Raw genomic sequence first — 21,765 nt, forward strand, 5'->3', positions numbered from 1 at the left:
TGTCAAATACTCAGCAATACATTCTGCACATATTATTATCATTGAGATGGAGTCTCCCTCTGTCACCCAGGCTGGAGTGCAGTGGCACAATCTCCGCTCACTGCAAGCTCCATCTCCCGGCTTCATGCCATTTTTCTGCTTCAGCCTCCCGAGTAGCTGGGACTACAGGCGCCCACCATCACGCCCGGCTCATTTTTTTGTATTTTTAGTACAAACGGGGTTTCACCGTGTTAGCCAGGATGGTCTCGATCTCCTGGCCTCGTAATACGCCCGCCTTGGCCTCCCAAAGTGCTGAGATTACAGGTGTGAGCCATCGTGCCCGGCCATTATACACACGTTATTTAATAAACAATTTATTATGAGAAAAAATGCACTTTTACTGTCTTTTATAATGTCAATATTACCTATACCAGTGCTTTTTTAAAAATGTGGATTCAAGTGACTGTCTTCTGTAACTTGCTTTTAGCCTTAGGAATTTATTTTAGAGTTTTTTTTAATATAGTAGGTCTGCCAGCAACAACTTCAGTTAATATTTCTGTTTATCTGGGTAAGTCTTTGTGTTATCTTCATTTTTGAAAAATAATTGCTGGATAAGGAATTCGTGGCTGAGAGTTTTTTTTCCTTTGCATCTTTTGAATATATTATTCTACTGCCTCTTGCTTCCATTGTTTCTCTTAAGTCAGCTGTTAATCTTACAAAACATAGGTGCTCAAAAAATAAACGTGCATGAATATTTACAGCAGTAATATTCATACAGTCAAAAAGTGGAAACAATCCATATGCTTGTTGACTCATAAATGGACACCCAATTTTCAGCTATAACAAAGAATGAAGTACTTATATATGGTATAATATTGGTGAAATTTGAAAGCATTATGTTAAGTGCACAAAAGGACAAATATTACTTGATTTTATTCACATGAAACATCAGGAATTGGCAAATCAATTGGGATATAAATCAGATTAGTGGTCATTAGGGCTCAGGGAAGCAGATTAGGGTGTAACAACTTTATGCATAATGGGTTTTTGGAAGGGACATGATGAAATTGCCCTGGAGCATTGTGAATATACTAAAAGGAAGTGCATTGTATGCTTTAAAATGGTGGTTATTAATTTTCTATTATGTGATTTTTACCTTAAAAAACAAAAAAGAGAAAATAGCCTTACTCTATACATAATAAACTAAAGATATATTACAAATTTACATGTGAAATCCAAAATACTATAATATTTAAGGAATAGCTAAGTAGAATAACACTGAAATTTAACATAATGAAACATTTCCTTAGAAAAGAAAAAAGCACAGTAATTAAAAAGGGAAATATATTTAATATTTTTTCTCTCCATTAAGCATGCCATTAACTGAGTAAAAAATCAAGCTGCAATTATGTAAACTACATTTTCTAAAACCATAAAGAAAAGAAGAAATAAAAAGGTATTTGGGGAAAAAATCCAAAGGTACAGTCAACTACACAAAAAAAGCTTAGTCTCATTAATCATTATGAAAATGCAAATGGTAACTGAAAGAAGATAAAACTACAATTCAAAGAGAAACCCTAAAATTTCCACCCCCCAAAAAGTCTGGGTTTTGGAGATCTGGGATGGAATAGGGTTCCTAACCTGACAACAATGAAAGACCCAAACTAACTTCAAAGTCATGACTTTATTTTTATAGCAACGAGGTTGCCAAGAACTGAGTCAAAATGTGAGGGAAAACAAGCACCTGCAAGGAGAAAGAGGACGGATGCACTTACATAGGACAGATGCAAATAGACACCACTATGACAAGTAAAGCTGGAATAATCAATAAATTCCTAAAGGCAAAGTGGGGCTGGTGAGATTGGGAGACCGCTGACAGCTGCAGAAGTTGGGAAAGATCCATCATCTTGAAAACTTTTTCCCACAAACCCACTGCGATCTCTCAAGTAATTGGTAAGGAATCCAAGAGAGTCTGTATATGACACAGATCAGGGAGAGCAGAACACTTGGGAGGTGACCAGGTCTTGGGGGCCGAGCCCTTATGAATGGGATTAGTGCCTTTATAAAAGAAGCTCAATGGAGTTCTTGTGTGCCTTCCACTATGTGAGGACATAGAAAGCAGGCACCACCTATGAACCATGAAATGGGCTCTCATCAACACTGAATTTGTGAGCATCTTGACCTGAGATCATACAGCCTCAAGAAGTGTGAAAAAAGAAATATCTGTTGTTTTTTAGTAACCCGGTTTATGTTATTTTGTTATAAGGGTCCAAATAGAGCAAGATATTCCACTTAATATGTAGGAGAAGGCAGCCAAAACTGCCACACTTAGGATCCTCCTGATGCTGGGAGTATGAAAACAGGAAAAACAAAACAAAACTGCTCTTGAAGATGAAGGAGGAATATCACTGAGCTCACCAACACAGCCAGGAAAAGAACAGAAGTGTGAGAAGGCTACATTCCTGAGACCCTGAGAAAAAGTACCTGCATAAGACTGAGATCAAATTACCTACTCTAGTTATGATTGAAATCCCAAAAAGAAAACAGGGAAAAATAATGGAGCAAAAGAAATATTTTTCAAAATAACTGCCAAAAGTATTCTAAAAGAAGTGACAGAAAATCAAACTTCAAATATAGGAAACTCAGAGAATGTCAAATAGAACAAAAAGAAATAAGAATCACATCTTGAAAAATCTTTAAAAAATCAAGTCTAAATTTTATATCTTGCTCCAAATATATAGAGATATAAAGAGATTATCAAGATATGGAGAAAGTCATATCGTGGAAACACTAAAATAAGGCTGTGGAAGGACTACATTGATATTAGACACAACAGAGTTCGGAACAAGAAATAGTATCAGAGATGAGAGATAATAGATAATAGAATAATCAATTCTCAAGAAGATGTAAACATCCTACTAATTAGGGTATGCAGCTAACAACAGAACCTCCAAATACATGAGGCAAAACCGGAAAGAAATCAAAGGTGAACTGGAAAAATCCAAAATTATATTTGCCGACATCAACACTTTTGTCTTAGTAATGGAAAGACTAGGCACTAACTCAGTAATCATGTGGAAGATAAGAACAACAATATCACCAACAAGACATCCAATCTTCAATGGCAGATACTCTTTCCTTTCAAGTGAAAAAAAAAAGTATGGCATATTTTCTAACAAACCCAGAATTTCTAATATTTGCGTTCTTCCTTCTTTATTTCCATCTTCCTTTCTCTTCTCTTCCCTTCCCTTGCCTTCCTCCTTCCTTTCTTCTTTTCCTCTTCCTTTTCTTCTCTTTTGTCTTTACCATTCTTTCTTTTCTTTCTTTTTCTCCTTCCTTCCTTTCCTTCTTTCTTTCTTTCCTCTTATTCTTCCTTCCCTCCTCCCTCCCTTCCTTTCTCCCTCACTTTTCTTCCTCTCCTTTGTCATATTCCTTCCTTCTTTCTCACCTTCTTGCTTTCTTTCCTTTTTTCTCCCTTCTTCCCGCCTTCCTTTTCTTCCTTCCTCCCTCCCTTCCTTTCCTCTTTTTCCTTCCTTCCTTCGCCTCTTTATTTTCTTTGTTTCCGTTCCTTCCTCCCTTTTACCATTCTCTCTTCCTCCTTTCCTTCCTCCCTTCCTCCCTTCTTTCTTTCTTTCTCTTTCTCTCTTTCTTTCTTTCTCTTTCTTTCCTTCTTTCTTTCTTGTGTTCATGCTTTCTGTTTTCTCCCTTCCTGCCTTTCTCCCTTCCTCCCTCCCTCCCTTCCTTCCCTCATTTCCTCCTTCTTTTCTTTCTTCTTTCTTTCTTTATTTCCTTCCTTCCTTCTTCCTTCTTTTTCTTTCTTTGTTTTCTTTTCTTTCTTTCTCTTTACTACAATTAATATTATTTTAAAAAATTAAGAGAGGGAGACAGAAAAATAAAGAACGCTTTAATCCGCAGGTAAATAGATTATGTCTGCTGTAGGCCAAAGAATGGCCTCCTAAAAATTTTCATGTCCTAATTCCCAGAGTCCAACATACAAATATGTTAGGTTGCACGGCAATGTGAAATTAGATTTCAAGTGAAATTAATGTTGTAGAAAAATGATACAGAGATTGTCTTAAATGGGTGGGATCAATGAAATCACAAACTTCCTTATAAGTGAAAGAAGAAGGCAGAAGAAAGGCAACCTTCGAGGTGGTGGCATGAGAAATTACTCAACATCACTGACTTTTAAGATACAAGAATGAGGACCCAGCGCGGTGGCTCATGCCTAATCCCAGCACTTTGGGAGGCTGGGGTGGGTTTATCACGAGGGCAGGAGATTGAGACCATCCTGGCTAACATGGTGAAACCCCATCCTTACTAAAAATACAAAAAATTAACTGGGCGTGGTGGCAAGTGCCTGTACTGCAAGCTACTCAGGAAGCTGAAGCAGAAGAATGACTTGAACCCGGGAGGCAGAGGTTGCAGTGAGCTGAGATCGTGCCACTGCACTCCAGCCTGGGTGACAGAAGGAGACTCCATCTCAAAAACAAAAAAAAAAAAAAAAGAAAAATAGGATCTAAGAATGAGGTCATGTTCCAAGGAATAAAGGTGGCCTCTGGATGCTGAAAAAAATCAAGTAATAGATTCTGCCACATAGCCCTCAGAAAGACTGCAGCCCTGCCGAAAACTTGATGTTAGCCCTGTGAGTTTCATTTAAGGCTTCTGAACTACAGAACTGTAGGATTAACGGTCACTTTATTGTAAGATATGAAGTTTATGGTAATTGGTTACAGCAGCAAGAGGAAGTTTATATTGTAATTGTATCATGAGAATGAGAACCATAATTTACAACTGCTTTTAATACTGCACTTGGATGTTTGAAATCACGTACATGGAAATGATCTCTATGTGCATGAGGGAGGATAGCAAATTGATGCCAAAATAATGCAAATGCAAATCTTACACTCATTTCTATGTAGGTTTCATTTAATCTTTGAAATTAAAATGAAATTAAAAGATTGTGATCTTTTGATGAAATTAGACTAAAATGAACAATAACAAAATAAGAACTTACTTATATTCTTTATATGGTCAATAAAGAAGTGATAGTGGAAAAAAACAAGATCAAATGAAGGTGATGATTTAGGAAGTTGGAAAGATAGCTGAAACTACAAAATGGTATATAACCAGTGAACACTTAGACACACTGATTGATGAACTTCAGCTTTTGGCTTGGTGAGAGCATAAAATGAGAGCAGCTGAGGTTTGCCAATTTGTAATCTCCTTTGGAAAAACAGGGGAAAACACATCTCAGCCTAATAAGATTTATCTACTAAAGAGTCTAGACTTCATCCATTTGTCCTTGTAATTCAAAAGCTAATTCAAATACTGCTTTGATGTATTGTGTGAACAACCATTGCTGATTATCATCGCATACCTGGCATTCTCTTGTATCTGATATCTAAAATATTTGGCAATTCCTGGACTTTCTCTTTTCAAACCCAGTACGGTTTTATTTGAGTCTTAGAACAGTTGTCTTTGAGAAATTCTTCCCTCTACTGCATCTGTGAATGGGCATAGCATGGTTACATACATACTGTCACTCCATGGAACATTTGTTAAATTAAAGCCAAAGTTTGAAGCAAGAGCTTTAACTTACTGGTTTTACTAATGTTTTCCTCCCCAATAGCCACAACAATATTGATACCCTCACCCCTTTTAACATAAAGCTTGGTGTTGTCTATTTTTCAGGTGCTGTCATCTATATGATCTCAGTATTTTAAAAATCAGCTTCCAGCCCATATGGTGGTTCATGCTTGTAATACCAGCAGTTGAAGAGGCTGAAATGAGAGGATTCCTTGAGCCCAGGAGTTCACAAGCAACCTGGGCAACATAGCAAGACCCAGTCTCTATCAAAAGTTAAAAAAAAAAGTGTTCCTATTTCTCCACATCCTCTCCAGCACCTGTTGTTTCATGACTTTTTAATGATTGCCATTCTAACTGGTGTGAGATGGTATCTCATTGTGGTTTTGATTTGAATTTCTCTGATGACCAGTGATGATAAGCATTTTTTCATGTGTTTTTTGGCTGCATAAATGTCTTCTTTTGAGAAGTGTCTGTTCGTGTCCTTCGCCCACTTTTTGATGGGGTTGTTTGTTTTTTTCTTGTAAATTTGTTTGAGTTCATTGTAGATTCTGGATATTAGCCCTTTGTCACATGAGTAGGTTGTGAAAATTTTCTCCCACTTTGTGGGTTGCCTGTTCACTCTGATGGTAGTTTCTTTTGCTGTGCAGAAGCTCTTTAGTTTAATTAAATCCCATTTGTCAATTTTGTCTTTCGTTGCCATTGCTTTTGGTGTTTTGGACATGAAGTCCTTGCCCATGCCTATGTCGTGAATGGTAATGCCTAGGTTTTCTTCTAGGGTTTTTATGGTTTTAGGTCTAACGTATAAGTCTTTCATCCATCTTGAACTGATTTTGGTATAAGTTGTAAGGAAGGGATCCAGTTTCAGCTTTCTACATATGGCTAGCCAGTTTTCCCAGCACCATTTATTAAATAGGGAATCCTTTCCCCATTGCTTGTTTTTCTCACTGTTGGTGGGACTGTAAACTACTTCAACCATTGTGGAAGTCAGTGTGGCCATTCCTCAGGGATCTAGAACTGGAAATACCATTTGACCCAGCCATCCCATTACTGGGTATATACCCAAAGGACTATAAATCATGCTGCTATAAAGACACAGGCACACGTATGTTTATTGCAGCATTATTCACAATACCAAAGACTTGGAACCAACCCAAATGTCCAACAATGATAGACTGGATTAAGAAAATGTGGCACATATACACCATGGAATACTATGCATCCATAAAAAATGATGAGTTCATGTCCTTTGTAGGGACATGGATGAAGTTGAAAATCATCATTCTCAGTAAACTATCACAAGAACAAAAAACCAAACACTGCATATTCTCACTCATAGGTGGGAATTAAACAATGAGATCACATGGACACAGGAAGGGGAATATCACACTCTGGGGACTGTTGTGGGGTGGGAGAGGGTGGAGGGATAGCATTGGGAGATATACCTAATGCTAGACGATGAGTTAGTGGGTGCAGCGCACCAGGATGGCACATGTTTACATATGTAACTAACCTGCAAAATGTGCACATGTACCCTAAAACTTAAAGTATAATAAAAAAAAAAAAGTGGGCATGGTGATGTGCACCTGTTGTCCTAGCTATTTGGGAGGCCAAGGTGGAAGGATTTCTAGAGCTTGGCAGGCTGAGGCTGCAGTGAGCAGTGATTGCACCACTGCACTCCAGCCTGGGCAACAAAGCAAGACCCTATCTCAAAAAATATATATAATAAAAATAAAAATCAGCTCTCATTGATTTCTATGTAAATATGCCCAGGTGATGTCCATATAGACAAAAATAATAATATTTCTGACAATGGGTCCATACGATCTTCAAAATGTAAAATGCCTATCTGTGTAATTGACTGGTTAGTCTCATTAATGAATATAGATTCAATTCCGCTTTCTTGTTCTAGATAAATTATATAATCTAGCTTTTCATTTCACTTATTTACTGATAACAACAGGAAGAATGACAAGATATCTATTTTGCAAAATTACTCTGGTAGGAGTAATGATGAAATAATGACAGAATTGCACAGAAACCTAGAAAAAAGTATGGTCTTCTGATATTCTCTCACATCACAGAATAAAGGCCTCATAAAACTCAGATATTTTATCTAAAAATGTTATTTTCATCATAGGAATGATCAAAGCATGAGTCCACAATTGTATTAAAATGTGCTTGTATCACAAGCACAAAAGGAGGGGAAAACATCCTTACTGATATTTTCAACGTGTGCTTTACTTTTCCTCAACGTGAACCTCAACTTGATATGATGCAGATTGAAAGAAATCACCCATAATTCCATAATAAATATAATTTATTGTCCAGTAAAGGGTATATTAAAAAATCATTTTAAAAGTCATGCAGTGAAGTTGTCCAGGGAAATCAAGACTTAACAGTCTCACTCTGACAATAATGAACAGGGGGATTCCCTCAAGATAGACTAGGACATGACCCCACACTGGCAGGTAGTAGTACCAGAAAAGAACGCATGGAAAATCTTTACCTTATGCTTGAGGTAGGGACCAGGCTAAAGTGAAAGCCAGACCTAAAATTCTATCTAATATAAATCCACAATCGAAGAAAATATGTGGTGTACAGGCATATAATGTCTTTACTGGATCATTGAAATAGTAAGATAAATTCAACTTTTTACATTGTTTTCTTCTTCTCCACTTAGGGCTTCAGGTTTGTCTCTGGAGAGTGACTGACAATTGCAGCCCTGCCTTTCTGGGGTTCTGGTCAGGGGGTTGTGGATGCTTAACATGTGCCTTTCACAGGACACTTCCTTACCCCAGCAGTGGCCAGGTGTGCATCCCACGACCAGGCCTCCCTCTCACAGAACATCCGTTGAGACTAGGAGATGCCTGGTGACTGTTGCCTGACCTGTGTCCTGTGTACTTCTGACAAGAGCCACTCTCAGAGACCCTGGCCAGGAGGAGAGTTAGGTTCCAGTGTAGGTCAGCTCAGACACATGGAGGCCACAGAACCAAACATGGGAAATCACAGAAGTAGGTTTATTACTCACAGATCCAGAGAGAAGAGGGTAGCTGAGAAGAGGGTTTAGCTGTGTCCCCAGCCAAATCTCATCTTGAATTCCCACATGTTGTGGGAGGGAACAGCTGGGAGGTAATTGAATCACGAGGGCAGGTCTTTCCCATGCTGTTCTTCTGATAGTGAATAAGTCTCACAAGATCTGATGGTTTTATAAAGGGCAGTTTCCTGCACAAGCTCTCTTGTCTGCTGCCAGGTGAGACGTGCCTTTCGGCTTGTGCCATGATTGTGAGGCCTACCCAGCCATGTGGAACATCTATTAAACCTCTTTCTTCTGGAAATTACCCAGTCTTGGGCATGTCTTTACCGGCGGTGTGTAAATGGACTAATACAGTAGCACACCTCATAGGGCTGAACAAAATGGGGAAGATGAGTGGGGAGCAGGAGAGAGAAAAGGGGTCTGTGGGACTCCAGCCTTTATTGGGCCCAGAACATTATCCAAATAAGTTTTCCACGGAGCACTAGTCGGTGGGGTGAGTGCCAGCAGGCACATTTCTTGACTCCTGCTGCAATCGAGCAGGTCACTCTGGCGTGTGGGGGCTGTCCATGTGCACTGTGAGGTCTGTGGGGTGAGTCAGGTAGGTTGTATCCAACGGTTCCATAGCTGGTAGTCACCAGGAGGAGACAACTGTGTAGGGTCAATATCTGGGCCAGCCACACTGAAGAACTGTGAGGGTTAGAACTGGAAATTGTCAAGAGAATCCGAACCCAGCTACCATATGAGAGAGTTCAACTTATGTTCAATGTGAATGCCATGGCAATATTAAAAGGTACGAATTCACTCCATACGTGCTTGAGGTAAATAGGAGAAACCTAGAATTTATGTAAACAGTGAGAAGATTGGATGCGTTTTATGTCACATATTTTAATACTAGCAGCTTATTATATATGTCAATCCATCAGGCATTCAGAAATACATGCTTATGAAAATTTTTTGCACCTTCAGACAAAAGACAAGGGTAGAATACATTTGTAACCCTATAAACACTAGTAAATTAAAAACAGAAGGACCTTTATGTCCTAACATATCTGTGTTGTGAAAGGCTGCCCTGTGAAATACGGGATTTCTTAAACATATTTTAAAAATCATAGGTGTCAATATTTTTTAGAAATCCATTTAAATTTTCTCTTGTTATTTTACAATGCCTATTTATTTATTTAGTGGCTCTGCTGATTTTGATGTATATCCTAAACTTTATATTTTCTTTAAAGGATGTTTTATACAACTTTATGTAAAATGTTTCAGTATCTTCACATTATTTCCCTGTCCTTTGTTTTGCTCTTATATGGTGGTCTTGAGTCTTTTCTCTGGCTTTTCAAACCTGGTAAGACTAAGACACTAAAGGAACTTTGCCCGTGGTTTCGTAATGCCTTCCAAAGCACATCTTAAGCTCTCGTGCATACAGGGGTCTCCTTTGAGCTCTGAGCTTTTGAGATCCCATATACCTAAATTCCAGTACTCCAAATCAGTACTGCTCAGTTTTAGTGACTAAGTTTAAAAAGGTATTTTAATAGCAAGTTAGTTTAGTGCACTCTTGCTTCTTTCTTGACTGCTTGTATACATGTATATTCCTTTAAATGAATCTTGGAATTTATTTAAAAATTTTAAATTATACTAATGAAACTGTATATTGTTGTGAATTCATAAGTGAATTTGGAAAGAATTTGTCTTTATGATACTAAATCTTTTTTACCCAAGAATCATATGTGTCTTTATATTTATTCCAGTCTATATTTATATCACTGAGTAAATATATAGAAATGTAGATACATACAGCTGTAGTTATAGATACAAATATAGATATAACATGTTAAATCTATATCTATCCCATGTAACATATATACATGTTATATGTGTGTGTGTATATATGCATATTATTATGTTATTAAAGAGCTCCCTTAAAATTTTTCTTTTATTTCCCGTATAATTTTAGGTTGAGCTTGAATTTTCCTTGTATAAACAAGCAAATGTTATACTAGATTTAATACTGGTGTTTAGACATTGTATCTTATTTTAGCATTGAATATTTTCACAATTAGTATAAATATTATCTAATAATAATGTACCTGTTAAAAATATTTAAAATTTTACCTTTGAATTATTTTATTGTTGAATTAAAATTCCTTTAATATGATAGTAAATTTCTATGTTATGCTTTCTCTATGCATATGCAAATTAATCTATCCACTTCTCTGTCTCTTTGTAGTGACATATGAAAATCAGGCCTCTCTTCTTCTAATGGACATACACATGTTTGCATATAGAATATCAGACTCTTTATAGCATTTAAAATCTTTAAAGACATGAATATTGCCTTTTAAGAAATATACTTTAGCATGTACTGAGAATCCCCTATTTATTTTTAATTTGGGCTCATCAATATGATTATTAATATTATTGGATTACCAAATTTGGAAACACACTTTCATCCCCAAGGTGCATATTTGTTTTATTTTTTATTTTTGCCAGTTTCCTGTCTTACTGTTTCAAATATTGTTGGATATTATTTTTATTTTATTTGGCATTTTAGTATCAACATTTGTAATTGAGGAACTCTACATATTTTTTCTTCAATATCTGGTGGGTTGTATAATTACCGTTATATTGGATTTGTAGTAGACATTGACAAAAATTATTCCTGTATGTTTTATAGCTGTATGAGGGAAACTAATATATTTTACCCCTAAATATATTTCCTTGATATATTTCAAAATGGCTATTGAGAAGGGCTGGAAATGCAAAGTTAGCTGCAAAGCTGTCTTGGGGAGATTTGCATCGGTAGAGAATATGCCTTGATGCAGCCAGGCTTTCTCTGAGGTCTGCCCCCTTGTCTGGGTCTAGGAAAGTTTAACTGAGAGTCTGAAGTCTCCAAAGATCTGAAAGAAACATTTTCTGTCTATTCTCTCTGAGGACTGCTCCCAGTGAAGTTCCACCTAGGTAATAAGTCCACTGTTGCTAGCCAGGGTCGTTTTCTCACATAACCTTTCTTTTTTTTTCCCTGTGATCCAAGACCCCATTCTTTTTGTACACTTCATGTGGTAGATAAGCTTCTGCACGCATCGTGTGTCTGGGTCTTCATTCTAAGGGCTCCAGTGTACACACATTGCAGAAACCTGTATGCCTTTCCTACTATTTATCTGCCTCCTATTAGTGATTTTCAGGGAAACTTCAGAAGGCAAAAGGGACATTCTCCTTCAGCCCATTCTCAGACAAAATCTTCCAACATTTAACTGATTCCTAATAGCTTAAAATCACTTTGAAAAATCCATATATTTATAACCTTTTCTTCCCTCTATGATTTCTGGTCAGCTTGGGTTTTGTTTTTCATTCCATTTACTTCATCCTCGAAAAGATCTATTTTACGTCTATTTATTCTCATTTATGGACATTGAGAAAAGAAAATAACTTTCATGTGAGAAATGCAAGTCCCTTTAAATAATCAGGCCCAGAGAGATATTCAAATGAGACAGCAGTTCTCTCCTTCTCCTCTTTGAGCTGTATGTTCTTCTAGGCTGCTTGCTGTTGCCACAGTAGCTATAAATTAACCAATAACGCCACTCCAGACACTATAATCCACACCCGATAATAGTGTAACAGTGTATAGCCAGTCACTGATAAATGTTATTTCCATAAGCCAATGGGAATTTGTGACAAACCTCTTTGCATCATCCCACTTCTGGGCCCTTTTTTGCCTTTAAGAAACTGCTTGTTGCAAAGCTCCAAAGGGAGTTCATATCCAAGGATACTTGGGTCTGTTTCTTCCAGGCAGCTGTCCTCATTGTGGCTCAAGTAAACTCTTGGAATTATGTTTTGTGCTTCAGCCCCTTCCACTTAGATTAACAACATGGATTTGTGTCACCATGTACAGCAATTAAAATGTTTACACTTTTCCCCTCGAGGGCACTGATGTGTTTTCCTGAGCACTTGGAATAGCTACGTAGTGTTTCCTGTCTAGATTATGGTTTCTGAACCTTGGTGCTACTTACCTTTAGGACCAGAGGATTCTTTGTTGTGGGAGGCTGCCCTAGCAATGCTAGGTGTTTCGTTTGACCTCTAAATTTCACACCTCCACCAGTCTTGACATGCCCACAATAACCCTAGACATTGGCAAAAGTCTCCTGGGGAAAACTCTCCACCAGTTGACAGGCAAAGTTCTGGAAATACTGGAATTGTCAATTGAGATTTTATGTTATCCAAAACAAATATTTTTCTTTGTTTTTAAACATCTACTTCCATCTACTTATCTACTTATTTTTACTTTTATTTGTAACTTAATTCCATCAAGGAGAGAGAGTGCATTTTCTGTTATGCTAAATTTTTGAAGAATGTATTGATTTTTTCTGACCTGATATATGGATGATATGTAGATATTACATGTTTGTATTATCAAATTTCAGGGCGTTAATAAAATAAATACTTACAATATTTATACTGTCACTGTATATTAGTTATTTTCTTTCTTCACTACAGAAGTTTTTCAACCTATAGGCTATTTTTCAATTCTAGGTTATCCAGTAGATTTTGAAATGTTATGATTAAATATCTATTTCTCAAGCATTCATCTTTGCAAATGAAACTATCCCAAGCTCTTATAATGCACATCATATAAAGGGCAGATTAGTCAATATATGGTTCAGAAATAATTACATAATATTTAAAAGAAAATTAAAAATTTAGATCCTTAACTAGATAACAATAATTCAAATTAAAATTCGATTTCATTACATAATTTAAAATGACACCAGAATACTAGTAAAAATGTAGCTAAGTTTATATAATCATTTTTAGCTGTAGGACTTTATTAGCATAAATTGAAATACAGGATCCAAAGCAAGATTGAGACCTATAGTCAACGATTAAAATGTACACATCATAGGGGCATGATTAAACTAATTTAAAGCATAATAACATGGAGAAATATTGCAAAACATACATTTTACTGAATTAATTGTTAATATCTAATCATTATGTGAGAACAAAATTAAAGAGTAGCTACACAGGCACACACCCACACACAACTGCAATATTGTCAAATAAACGATGTTCAGCTACACTAGAAATCACACCTGTGTTTTTTTCCATAGAAGAGCAAAGATTAAAAATCACAATATTATTTATTGTACATATGGAGGTAAAGATACTCAAAATATTACCAAAAAATGCATTTTTTTGAGATGGAATTTTGCTTTTATTGCCCAGGCTAGAGTGCAATGGCACAATCGTGGCTCACTGCAACCTCAGCCTCCCAGGGTCAAGTAATTCTCCTAGCTCAGCCTCCCAAGTAGCTGAGATTACAGGCATGCACCACCACACTCGGCTAATCTTTTGCATTTAGTAGAGACGGGGTTTCACCATGTAGGTCAGGCTGGTCTCCAACTCCTGACTTCAGGTGATCTCCACACTTCAGCCTCCCAAAGTGTTGGGATTACAGGGGTGCGCCTGGCCAGCTTTTTGACATATTTCAAGATGGCTACTCGGAAGACTGGAGATAGCTTCTTCTACAAAAATAGCCGAAAAGCTGTGTTTGTTGGGGAGATTTGTATTTGTAGAGAAAATCTGCATTGATATAGACAGGCTTTCCCTGAGATACTCCCTTTTCTGGGTTTAGGAAAGATTAACAGAGTCTGGCACGTTTATATTTGTCTTTTTTTGTTTGTTTGTTTGTTTTTTAATTATACTTTAAGTTTTAGGGTACATGTGCACATTGTGCAGGTTAGTTACATATGTATACATGTGCCATACTGGTGCGCTGCACCCACTAACTCGTCATCTAGCATTAGGTATATCTCCCAATGCTATCCCTCCCCCATACCCCTCCCAACCACAGTCCCCAGAGTGTGATATTCCCCTTCCTGTGTCCATGTGATCTCATTGTTCAATTCCCACCTATGAGTGAGAATATGCGATGTTTGGTTTTTTGTTCTTGCGATAGTTTACTGAGAATGATGGTTTCCAATTTCATCCATGTCCCTACAAAGGACATGAACTCATCATTTTTTATGGCTGCATATTATTCCATGGTGTATATGTGCCACATTTTCTTAATCCAGTCTATCATTGTTGGACATTTGGGTTGGTTCCAAGTCTTTGGTATTGTGAATAATGCCGCAATAAACATACGTGTGCATGTGTCTTTATAGCAGCATGATTTATAGTCCTTTGGGTATATACCCAGTAATGGGATGGCTGGGTCAAATGGTATTTGTAGTTCTAGATCCCTGAGGAATGGCCACACTGACTTCCACAATGGTTGAACTAGTTTACAGTCCCACCAACAGTGTAAAAGTGTTCCTATTTCTCCACATCCTCTCCAGCACCTGTTGTTTCATGACTTTTTAATGATTGCCATTCTAACTGGTGTGAGATGATATCTCATAGTGGTTTTGATTTGCATTTCTCTGATGGCCAGTGATGATGAGCATTTTTTCATGTGTTTTTTGGCTGCATAAATGTCTTCTTTTGAGAAGTGTCTGTTCGTGTCCTTTGCCCACTTTTTGATGGGGTTGTTTGTTTTTTTCTTGTAAATTTGTTTGAGTTCATTGTAGATTCTGGATATTAGCCCTTTGTCAGATGAGTAGGTTGTGAAAATTTTCTCCCATGTTGTAGGTTGCCTGTTCACTCTGATGGTAGTTTCTTTTGCTGTGCAGAAGCTCTTTAGTTTAATTAGATCCCATTTGTCAATTTTGGCTTTTGTTCCCATTGCTTTTGGTGTTTTGGACATGAAGTACTTGCCCACGCCTATGTCCTGAATGGTAATGCCTAGGTTTCCTTCTAGGGTTTTTATGGTTTTAGGTCTAACGTTTAAATCTTTAATCCATCTTCAATTGATTTTTGTATAAGGTGTAAGGAAGGGATCCAGTTTCAGCTTTCTACATATGGCTAGCCAGTTTTCCCAGCACCATTTATTAAATAGGGAATCCTTTCCCCATTGCTTGTTTTTCTCAGGTTTGTCAAAGATCAGATAATTGTAGGTAAGCGGCATTATTTCTGAGGGCTCTGTTCTGTTCCATTGATCTATATCTCTGTTTTGGTACCAGTACCATGCTGTTTTGGTTACTGTAGCCTTGTAGTATAGTTTGAAGTCAGGTAGTGTGATGCCTCCAGCTTTGTTCTTTTGGTTTAGGATGGACTTGGCGATGTGGGCTCTTTTTTGGTTCCATATGAACTTTAAAATAGTTTTTTCCAATTCTGTGAAGAAAGTCATTGGTAGCTTGATGGGGATGGCATTGAATCTGTAAATTACCTTGGGCAGTATGGCCATTTTCATGATATTGATTCTTCCTACCCATGAGCATGGAATGTTCTTCCATTTGTTTGTATCCTCTTTTATATCCTTGAGCAGTGGTTTGTAGTTCTCCTTGAAGAGGTCCTTCACATCCCTTGTAAGTTGGATTCCTAGGTATTTTATTCTCTCTGAAGCAATTGTGAATGGGAGTTCACTCCTGATTTGGCTCTCTGTTTGTCTGTTGTTGGTGTATAGGAATGCTTGTGATTTTTGTACATTGATTTTGTATCCTGAGACTTTGCTGAAGTTGCTTATCAGCTTAAGGAGATTTTGGGCTGAGACGATGGGGTTTTCTAGATAAACAATCATGTCATCTGCAAACAGGGACAATTTGACTTCCTCTTTTCCTAATTGAATACCGTTTATTTCCTTCTCCTGCCTAATTGCCCTGGCCAGAACTTCCAACACTATGTTGAATAGGAGTGGTGAGAGAGGGCATCCCTGTCTTGTGCCAGTTTTCAAAGGGAATGCTTCCAGTTTTTGCCCATTCAGTATGATATTGGCTGTGGGTTTGTCATAGATAGCTCTTATTATTTTGAAATACGTCCCATCAATACCTAATTTATTGAGAGTTTTTAGCATGAAGGGTTGTTGAATTTTGTCAAAGGCTTTTTCTGCATCTATTGAGATAATCATATGGTTTTTGTCTTTGGCTCTGTTTATATGCTGGATTACATTTATTGATTTGCGTATATTGAACCAGCCTTGTATCCCAGGGATGAAGCCCACTTGATCATGGTGGATAAGCTTTTTAATGAGCTTCTGGATTCGGTTTACCAGTATTTTATTGAGGATTTTTGCATCAATGTTCATCAAGGATATTGGTCTAAAATTCTCTTTTTTTGTTGTGTCTGCCTGGCTTTGGTATCAGAATGATGCTGGCCTCATAAAATGAGTTAGGGAGGATTCCCTCTTTTTCTATTGATTGGAATAGTTTCAGAAGGAATGGTACCAGTTCCTCCTTGTACCTCTGGTAGAATTTGGCTGTGAATCCATCTGGTCCTGGACTCTTTTTGGTTGGTAAACTATTGATTATTGCCACAATTTCAGCTCCTGTTATTGGTCTATTCAGAGATTCAACTTCTTCCTGGTTTAGTCTTGGGAGAGTGTATGTGTCGAGGAACGTATCCATTTCCTCTAGATTTTCCAGTTTATTTGCGTAGAGGTGTTTGTAGTATTCTCTGATGCTAGTTTGTATTTCTGTGGGATCGGTGGTGATATCCCCTTTATCATTTTTTATTGCATCTATTTGATTCTTCTCTCTTTTTTTCTTTATTAGTCTTGCTAGCGGTCTATCAATTTTGTTGATCCTTTCAAAAAACCAGCTCTTGGATTCATTGATTTCTTGAAGGGTTTTTTGTGTCCCTATTTCCTTCAGTTCTGCTCTGATTTTAGTTATTTCTTGCCTTCTGCTAGCTTTTGAATGTGTTTGCTCTTGCTTTTCTAGTTATTTTAATTGTGATGTTAGGGTGTCAATTTTGGATCTTTCCTGCTTTCTCTTGTGGGCATTTAGTGCTATAAATTTCCCTCTACACACTGCTTTGAATGCATCCCAGAGATTCTGGTATGTTGTGTCTTTGTTCTCGTTGGTTTCAAAGAATATCTTTATTTCTGCCTTCATTTCATTATGTACCCAGTAGTCATTCAGGAGCAGGTTGTTCATTTTCCATGTAGTTGAGCGGTTTTGAGTGGGATTCTTAATCATGAGCTCTAGTTTGATTGCACTGTGGTCTGAGAGATAGTTTGTTATAATTTCTGTTCTTTTACATTTGCTGAGGAGAGCTTTACTTCCAAGTATGTGGGCAATTTTGGAATAGGTGTGGTGCGGTGCTGAGAAGAATATATGTTCTGTTGATTTGGGGTGGAGAGTTCTGTAGATGTCTATTAGGTCCGCTTGGTGCATAGCTGAGTTCAATTCCTGGGTATCCTTGTTGACTTTCTGTCTCGTTGATCTGTCTAATGTTGACAGTGGGGTGTTAAAGTCTCCCATTATTAATGTGTGGGAGTCTAAGTCTCTTTGTAGGTCACTCAGGACTTGCTTTATGAATCTGGGTGCTCCTGTATTGGGTGCATATATATTTAGGATAGTTAGCTCCTCTTGTGGAATTGATCCCTTTACCATTATGTAATGGCCTTCTTTGTCTCTTTTCATCTTTGTTGGTTTAAAGTCTGTTTTATCAGAGACTAGGATTGCAACCCCTGCCTTTTTTTGTTTTCCATTTGCTTGGTAGATCTTCCTCCATCCTGTTATTTTGAGCCTATATGTGTCTCTGCACGTGAGATGGGTTTCCTGAATACAGCACACTGATAGGTCTTGACTCTTTATCCAACTTGCCAGTCTGTGTCTTTTAATTGGAGAATTTAGTCCATTTACATTTAAAGTTAATATTGTTATATGTGAATTTGATCCTGTCATTATGATGTTAGCTGGTGATTTTGCTCGTTAGTTGATGCAGTTTCTTCCTAGTCTCGATGGTCTTTACATTTTGGCATGATTTTGCAGCAGCTGGTACCGGTTGTTCCTTTCCATGTTTAGTGCTTCCTTCAGGAGCTCTTTTAGGGCAGGCCTGGTGGTGACAAAATCAGTCAGCATTTGCTTGTCTGTAAAGTATTTTATTTCTCCTTCACTTATGAAGCTTAGTTTGGCTGGATATGCAATTCTGGGTTGAAAATTCTTTTCTTTAAGAATGTTGAATATTGGCCCCCACTCTCTTCTGGCTTGTAGGGTTTCTGCCGAGAGATCCGCTGTTAGTCTGATGGGCTTCCCTTTGAGGGTAACCCGACCTTTCTCTCTGGCTGCCCTTAACATTTTTTCCTTCATTTCAACTTTGGTGAATCTGACAATTATGTGTCTTGGAGTTGCTCTTCTCGAGGAGTATCTTTGTGGCGTTCTCTGTATTTCCTGAATCTGAACGTTTGCCTGCCTTGCTAGATTGGGGATGTTCTCCTGGATAATATCCTGCAGAGTGTTTTCCAACTTGGTTCCATTCTCCACATCACTTTCAGGTACACCAATCAGACGTAGATTTGGTCTTTTCACATAGTCCCATATTTCTTGGAGGCTTTGCTCATTTCTTTTTATTCTTTTTTCTCTAAACTTCCCTTCTTGCTTCATTTCATGCATTTCATCTTCCATTGCTGATACCCTTTCTTCCAGTTGATTGCATCGTCCCCTGAGGCTTCTGCATTCTTCACGTAGTTCTCGAGCCTTGGTTTTCAGCTCCATCAGCTCCTTTAAGCACTTCTCTGTATTGTTATTCTAGTTATACATTCTTCTAAATTTTTTTCAAAGTTTTCAACTTCTTTGCCTTTGGTTTGAATGTCCTCCTGTAGCTCAGAGTAATTTGATCGTCTGAAGCCTTCTTCTCTCAGCTCGTCAAAATCATTCTCCATCCAGCTTTGTTCCATTGCTTGTGAGGAACTGCGTTCCTTTGGAGAAGGAGAGGCGCTCTGCGTTTTAGAGTTTCCAGTTTTTCTGTTCTGTTTTTTCCCCATCTTTGTGGTTTTATCTACTTTTGGTCTTTGATGATGGTGATGTACAGATGGGTTTTTGGTGTGGATGTCCTTTCTGTTTGTTAGTTTTCCTTCTAACAGACAGGACCCTCAGCTGCACGTCTGTTGGAATACCCTGCCGTGTGAGGTGTCAGTGTGCCCCTGCTGGGGGGTGCCTCCCAGTTAGGCTGCTTGGGGGTCAGGGGTCAGGGACCCACTTGAGGAGGCAGTCTGCCCATTCTCAGATCTCCAGCTGCATGCTGGGAGAACCACTGCTCTCTTCAAAGCTGTCAGACAGGGACATTTAAGTCTGCAGAGGTTACTGCTGTCTTTTTGTTTGTCTGTGCCCTGCCCCCAGAGGTGGAGCCTACAGAGGCAGGCAGGCCTCCTTGAGCTGTGGTGGGCTCCACCCAGTTCGAGCTTCCAGGCTGCTTTGTTTACCTAAGCAAGCCTGGGCAATGGCGGGCGCCCCTCCCCCAGCCTCGCTGCCGCCTTGCAGTTTGATCTCAGACTGCTGTGCTAGCAATCAGCGAGATTCCGTGGGCGTAGGACCCTCCGAGCCAGGTGTGGGATATAGTCTCATGGTGCGCCGATTTTTAAGCCGGTCTGAAAAGCGCAATATTCGGGTGAGAGTGACCTGATTTTCCAGGTGCGTCCGTCACCCCTTTCTTTGACTCGGAAAGGGAACTCCCTGACCCCTTGCGCTTCCCAGGTGAGGCAATGCCTCGCCCTGCTTCGGCTCGCACACGGTGCGTGCACCCACTGGCCTGTGCCCACTGTCTGGCACTCCCTAGTGAGATGAACCCGGTACCTCAGATGGAAATGCAGAAATCACCCGTCTTCTGCATCGCTCACACTGGGAGCTGTAGACCGGAGCTGTTCCTATTCGGCCATCTTGGCTCCTCCCCACGTTTACATTTCTAAAAACCATTTCCTATCTATACTTCCCAAGAGGAGGGCTGCTCCCTGTGAGGTTTCATCCATGTAACAAGACCACCTCTGCTGCCAGGCTCCTCTTTCTTCCTTGTCGTCACTTGTCTTCCGCAAAGCCTGATTTACCAACCTACAGCTCTGTGTTTTCTGTAACCTCAAGACAGCATAGGCGTGTTGACTACCTTGCCTTTCCTGGAGTTTTTATATATATAGTATATATTTGTATATCTGTTTATAATATACAAATATTTGTATAGATATATTATATATATTATGTAAACTCCAAGTGCATACTTGTGCACATATCTGTAAACCTTTTTTCCTGTTAATTTGTACATTATCAGTTTATTTTACAGACTCAAATAATTAAAGCTTCAAGGGAAAAATTGAAACTTTCCTATAGAGAAAAGACAACTATATAGGTGACAAATAATATTTAGAGTGTAAGACGCTTTTTAAAGGTATATTTGCAATTTGTGTCAAAACATTTAAGTATACATTTGTTACTTTAACTATAAAATTTCAAATAATTTGAGCAAAATACATAGTATATGCAGAAAATTAAGCAATATATCTATGTAGCACCTTACTGTGCATTACTGTAACCAGCCGTCTAACATAAAGAAATAATTAAGGTAGCACCTACTTTTCAAATATCGCATTTTTTTCACAGACCTATTAAATGAGAAAAATAACATTTAAACTTTATTTTTATATTTGCAGAATAGTAGTTTTCAGCAGATGGTTTATTTTAGCAAATTCCATCTTCACATTGTGCTATGCTTTTATGAGTTCCAGCTGTTAACGGATACTATTTTACTGCTGAAACTATCTTGTGTGATATAATTGCTCATTATGTGCCTTAAAACACAAGCAATATAATTATTTTCAACTTGGAGCAAATTAAAATCTTATCAGCAATTTAAAATCTCTAGAGTCATCTTCTTCTGGTTAATTATTTTAAACTTGTATTTTTCTCTTTATGTTTTTAGTGAGTTGTCTTATCAAGGAGAAGAACTCAAGCTGATTATTCTTTTTTTTTTCTCTTCCATCCACCTCGCAGGTGTGTTAATAATTTCATTTCTCAGAAAATGTTCTTTCATATCCATCTTACAAGATGAGAGACCTTTCAACATCTTCCATTTGGATGTCATACGAGTAATGGAACATATTCCAGCTTCATGAATATGGTGATACAAATAGTTTTCCGTCTAATCTCTTTCAGTGCCAAATGTTTACTTTACTCTGTGAATTACTCTGTTGACTGGTAATTTCTTCTGAAATCACTAATGAGAGGATCAGAGGTCTGGCTGTGGTCTGTACCTCATATGACTCCCAGTGCAGACAACTGTTTCTATGGAGCACAGACAGTTGAAAGGATTGACTTCCTGCCTAGAATAGTTTCTGCTGTGCTTCTTATCCTTCTTGTGGA

This window comes from Pan troglodytes, chromosome 12, assembly GCF_028858775.2.
Source record: "Pan troglodytes isolate AG18354 chromosome 12, NHGRI_mPanTro3-v2.0_pri, whole genome shotgun sequence".
Taxonomy (NCBI): domain Eukaryota; kingdom Metazoa; phylum Chordata; class Mammalia; order Primates; family Hominidae; genus Pan; species Pan troglodytes.